Source organism: Watersipora subatra, chromosome 3 (genome assembly GCF_963576615.1).
Source record: "Watersipora subatra chromosome 3, tzWatSuba1.1, whole genome shotgun sequence".
Classification (NCBI taxonomy): Eukaryota; Metazoa; Bryozoa; class Gymnolaemata; order Cheilostomatida; family Watersiporidae; genus Watersipora; species Watersipora subatra.
Window position 1 is genome coordinate 15,605,516 of NC_088710.1, and position 6,828 is coordinate 15,612,343.

A 6,828-nucleotide genomic window follows, 5' to 3' on the forward strand; every position below is an offset into this window, starting at 1 on the left:
CTGTAAACTATAAACCTTGTAATCTGTAAACTAAGATGGCTATTGTGTATTCATAGTAGCCCTCAAATGTAAGTTGCTATAAAGACATGTGATAAATGAATGTTTTATATTTTGGCACCCCTTAATAGATGCTTATGGAGCAGTAAGCTAAGTAAAGTAATACCTTTTGACTAGTTTTCTAAACAGCTAATCTGTTATACTAAAACTGTCTTTCTGCTATTTTAGCTAATTCTAAAAAATAGATGAGTATCAACATTGATTAGACGCATGAGTGCCCATTTGAAAATTGTCCTTTTTATTTAGGAAAAGACAACTCTAAATGTATAAAAATATTGTAGTTGTATCTCATTAAAAACGGATTACAGTTATTGTTACCCATTACTATGTATGTTAGTACAACTGTAGAGAGAGAGCAGAGTCAATTGTACTTTCTGTATTTTGCCAATAATGATAAAGCAATCAAAACTCTCTGAGCTCTTCAGCCTTGGCTGATGATTACCTTATGTCAATATTATGGTAAAGGCCTATTTGATTTCATAACAATACTTCAAAGTCAAAAGCACTTGAATCAGATCATCTTACCAACTGTTAGGATAAATATTGACTTTTTTCACGCATTAGAGCAACACTTATGACTCACTCATTTCCCGCATGACTCACGCATCACAACTCGGATGTGCAGCTGTAAAAAACAAGTTTAAATTTTTGCAAATCAATGAAAAATAATCTATTGCTGTATTACCAGCAAACTCATGCTGACTGTGTTATTATCCTTCCATTCAGTGACTGTACTTTACAGTTTTCAGTTTTATTTAGAGCTTACAACAAATCAGATTGATACCTCTTAATTATTATTAAAATGCACTTTTAAATCGAACAACAAAACTTATACATCCTAAATGCAAACTTCACTGGGTAACAGCATAAAATCTAACATTTAGATGTAACAAACATGTTTCATACCATTCTCATTTTTTAAGTAACTTTAAGTGTTTAAAAAAACATCGAAGTTATATTTGTGATAAATGCTCTACATGCCCCTTTTTAAGTGTGCACATTTTGCTAGATGTATGTATAAAGTGTGAACCTGGTTATGAATGGGTTTTTAACTGCTATTATTGCAACTAGAAGTCTATAACCCATTTGCATCACTTTGTCTCATTGAAACTGTATATATAAATAAAAACTTTTTCAAGCTACACCCTTGTACCAATTGAAGTATCATTATTTGGCAGTTGATTATTTTTGAAGTTAAAATGAAATACTTTATTGAGTAGTGGTGACTGCAGTATTCATCTCTACATTAAAAATATTTAGAATTATATTAAAATATGTATAGAGGCCTAATCCTTGCAGTAACACATAAGATCTTCTTATCCAAAAACTAAACTAACTCACCAATACAAAAATGTTACAATCATAATGCTAAATACTTGTTGAATGGAGTAAAACAACTAGACAAAGCTTCAAAGCAAATCTTTTACTTTCAAGTGTAGAAAGAAAGAAAACCTAAAAAGCTAGCAACACTCAAAAAAGATGCAAAAACAGATTGGTACTTTGTGCTATAGAAAAAGTTTATAGAAAGCAAAATAATAGCTTCGTTATTTATTGAGAATTGTAAAAGTTAAGATAGCTTTTGATTCAGTAAATTTTAATATTATAGTAATTTTCATTTTATACAAGCTATTGCTGTCGAGTCTAGCAATAGTGTTTAGTAGTAAGTTTTCTTAAAACACCATAGCATTGTCATTTTCGATGTTGGCAATTTTTTTTCAAATGTTTGACAATAAGAACATACCATGTTTACTCATACTAAGCATGTAACTTGTGTTAATACTGCCTGGCAAAGCAATGCCACAGCTGTATCAAAGTTTTCTGAATAATCTAATGAAAACAGTGAATAATTATTCAATTTTTAACTACCCTTACGCCTTTAAATATGGCCAACACTGTGCTTGATTAATTATTCTGTTAATCCAATTTTGCCATTTTTAAATTTAAATTTTGTCTGTTTTTTTTGCAATTTCACAATTTTAATAATATATAGAAACAACACTTTTGTTTAGTATAGATACTGTAATTTTTTAAATGTAAAACTTGTTTAGCAAAGTTGTCTTATCTTTGTTAAAGATTGTGATAATGTGAATCACAACTGCTTCAATGTTTATGAGGTAGTAATAAATGTTTACATTATAGGCTTATCAGAGATAGGAAAACAGGCTAACTAAATAGTGAGTGACAAGCCGAGCTGAAGACTGATACACAGCAGAGCTTCGCATCACACATCTTATCTCTCTAGTCTAGCGGATAGATTGCCAAGTGAGTATTAGAACAATAAAGTGTATCTAATACATGAAGATAATAGTAGTACTAGTTGAGAATAAATGTTAATGTATGCGAAGACAGGTACATTATAGGGAGGTGGTGCTATAACCACCCTCAGTATTCCGGATTATGTATAACAATACGTCACTCTACAGGAAGTCTACTACTCATTGACACTGAGGCAAGCTCTGAGTCTGACATGTAAGTTTTGATAAAAAGTTCACATTTGAGAGAAGTTTGTGCTGGGCTAGTGACTAATAAATTGGTCAAATTTACAGCTATAACATGTATGACTCTAGCTTCTTGCTTTATCCACAAATCTACTAACATATCTTATGATTGCTCTGAAATATATGCTTTACAAACTTGACATAAGAGATAAAATTCTGACATTCTATATTAGCCAACTTGGCGCTTTAGAGCTTCGAGATCATAAATTTGATTAATTTAGTTTTATAAGTCGTGAAGTTTGTATCTCGAAGGTGTAATAATCTTTGAAGAAGTAATACTTTTTGCCACAACATTAAACTAAAATTTTGCTGCCACTGTTTTCTGTTCCTTCAGAGATAAAACTGACTATCACAATTTTACACATAAGTCTTTCTTATTGTGCTCGATTACGGATTTCATGCTAAGTTCCTGTAAGTTAGGCTAAGTTCCTATTGTAAGTTAGGCTAAGTTCCTATTGTAAGTTAGGCTTGTTTGTCGACTTGGTCAGCCGTGTGTCTGACAATTTTAAAATGTTAGCAAAGAGATTAAGTTCTTTTTCTTGGGATTCATGAGGGCAACTTCATAGCCTTAGTTCCTTAGTGTTACATATTTCTGTAAGTTTTTTGTACTCTAATATGTCTTCAGATTTGTTTTTCTTTTTCATATCTAAGGGTATTTGTGAATGTTATTAGCACAGTGCAGACTGCTGACTTGGTAAAAAGTTGGGTAAATAAATACCTTGAGTTGATAAAAAATACGCATTGATATCAATATTGTGCTACTAGCATAACAAACTAATGATAATTATGACTTATAAATCAGCATATTGGAAACAAAAATTTAAAACTTACTTGTGCGATTTTTCTTATGTTTTCGAATAACAGAAGTAAATTTTTTAAGAAAACCTTTTTAGATTAACTCTCACAACAACTAGTCTAGTTTTAATTCTATTCTAGCTAGTCTAATTTTTGTTACTATCAATAATGTAATAATATATATTGTATTATATAGCCAAACAATATAATAATATTATATTGTTTGGCTATATAATACCGGTTGTTCTGTCACCAAGTTTCTGTCTTGTGTTTGTTTCAGAGGACAAACCATTGCCAGTGTCACAGTAGTATAATAGTCTGTCATTAAAAATAAACTCGCTGAAAAAAATGAATTAAATAAAATATTGCAATGTGCAGACACTGACATGTTATAATATGTTTAAAAATTAAATCAGGGACATATATTGTAGTTTTTATAGAATGTACGCTTGTATAATATACTAGAATGTCATATAAGGTAACACCATATTTCTTAATTATAACACTTACAGTAAAGTACATAACGAGAACTTTTTGTTTAAGATATTTTACAATAAAAAATATTTTAATAATAATCTATATAATAAAAACTTACATATTATTTGTAGAAATGAAAATCACTGCTATGAGAGGTCACTGAGAGGTCACTAAAGAGATATAAGGATGTTGTTTGGTCTCTACCATGTGACTGTGTTGAAACTAGCTGTCTGCTGCTGTTTCCTGCCGACAGTGACTTCTCAAGACGACTACAGCGACTACTACAGCTATGAGGACAAACCTTGTTCTGATTCACCTAATGACATAGCCTTAGCTTGTCAGAAGTGGACAAGCTGCGAGTGCAGGTAGCGACCTTTTGATTCCTTAACTGCTTACCAGAAGGCATCTCCTATTAATTTTACAAGGTGCTATTGTTTCGGAAGCTACATATATTTTGTTTTAAGGTAAAGTTTTTTTTTATAAAACAACAACAATGATCATTATAAAACAATAATGATTATTATAAAACAACATTAATGATCATTATCAAATAAAAACAGTTCAAAGGGCATGGGACCTATGCGTAACTATTTGAAAAATATGTTCGGTACTTACCTTTTCTAGTACACTGTGTTTTTGTCTTATACTACTGAAATATTTTTAAATAAAATAGTTTCACTAGCTTGTATTATTTGCCAGTTTAACAAGAAAATAATAGTAGGGAACTGGGAATCATTGCGAACATGAAAGTAGGGTACGTATTCACATTGGACATTTTATGTCCCTTTTAAACCCACAAACTTTAAAACTATCGTCAGCATATGGAAGAAACTGATTGGTTGAACTCGAGAATGTTTGAAAAACACCCTTCACGTTAATACAAAGATTTGCAAAAGATTTTTTCTCCTTTATGTGGCTTGTAGTCATCTGGCTTGTAAAATGAACAATGATTTATTTCCATCCGTTTAGGGACAGTTTGCTCCATGATGTTAATACATTACTAGTATTGCCTGTCTGACCAATTGCGATTACTGCTCGTCAGAATACAGGAGGTCGTAAGGTCAACTGGCCCAGCTATGTTGTCTGGATTCTCCATTGTGTGCAAAACATTCCAGAGTCTGTAATTAGCCAACTGTGTCACTGTTGTAATATCCCTGGTCATTGTTTAGTTCAGGGTGCTATCCACACCCCCAAACATGTCGTTGTATAGAGTTGCAAAGATATACATGTAAAAACTGTAAGGGGAATATATGGAAAGATTTCTTGCGATACATAATTGCAAGGCAGAAACTAATGACTGCTGGAAACATTTTAAAGCCGTTTAAAAGGATCTGATTTTTATGAGTAAGTGAAGACGAATCCTGACGCGAACTTGTCACGCGAAGGCTATGAAACCTGTTTATTCGTGACAAGTGCTAGTGTTCTAATTTACTATTTTGCCTCGATGTAGTCTTGTCTCAAGTATTCTTCTTAAAATGCCAAATATCTGTAACTTGAAAGCTTTATATTTTTGTTGAGTTACACAAATAGTCAACCCTTGGAACCAACTTTTATACTATTATTTAAACCAAGTTGAAACAAAGTTTTGTGAGAGCTCGTGACATATCATTGTGTGTAATTCTAATGCTATAGCAACTGTCAGAATATAGTTATAGCACGCCATAGAAATGCTATAGCAACTGTCAGAATATAGCTATAGCACGCCATGGCTGTGTAATGAATCATTCATTTTGATGAATATCTAGCTCCTTCCTTTGAGCTCAGCTGTCATGACATGATTAAATAAAAAAAACTTTTGATTATTTTCAATTCTTTTTATGGATGCTTTCCGGTCTAATTGTCAGATTTTACTTTCAAAATGTATTTGTTTTTATTCAAAGTCTTTCTTAGCCATAATTTTTCTGGTTCTTGCTAGAGCTTTACCAAACCAACATCAAAGTTTGCAATCTGATTTCTTGAAACATCCTTGTAATGTGAGCACAGCGAGTGAAACTTCTAAACTTCTTATTCAGTTAAAAAGCAGACTCTGATACTGTCAAAACTAGTCAGCGAGAAAATATATTATATATAGTAATATATAATATATATATGTAATATATATATTATATTGTCTGACTATTTATTTTATATATTTATGTATTTAACACTCATTTTGGTTTGATAAATCTTTACAACTACTGTCCAGAATTTTAGTTAGTCATCTTTAGTGTTTTAATTTGGTTTCCTATTTGTTAATTTATATTTAGTAAGTGTTATCACTCATTTTGGAATCCGTAATATTTGCCGAATCAGTCGTATCGGCTGAATCGGATACCAGCATTTGCAGATATCGACTGGCATCTGCCGGCTTTATCAGTCAGGACAGTCAGAGGTTGAAATCTAATTATTATAATTATACTCCAAGGTTTGGAGACTGTTTCATTTAATATAATGATTTGTGCAAATGCACAGTTGAACAGAAGAAATCAAGCAGTTCCATCTTCAATATAGCCACAAACAAGTGCCAGTAACCTTTTTACTATAATATTGTGTGGGAATAATAGTCAGCTTAACGCAGGTTTCAGTAAACAAGTTGGTACTGATTTTGAAAATGTTATATCACCCTCAAAACATTATTGAACGAGTTGAACAAAAGCGTTTTAAAAGTTAGTAATCTAATAGTACTGTGGAGTCAGGAGAGTGAGTTGTATGATGCAGTAACAGAAAGTTCATAAACTGGAACATATGATGGTGGATGTAGTATGTTGGTGTCACGGAATAGGTGTTGTCATGCAAATCTATTAAAGCCAGTTAAAAAGTGATTTTTTATCATAGAAATACTCAGGTTATGGCAAGACATACAACTAGAATCTTTAACTATTTTGACTGTTTTTGCAATGGGCTATCACTGGTTAGAGTGTGAGAGCCCTGCCCTATGACCAGCAGGCTAAAGTTGACAATTCGCTAAGAATAATTTAGTCGTCTCTCAAACATCACTTCATTCATCTACACTCGACAAGAA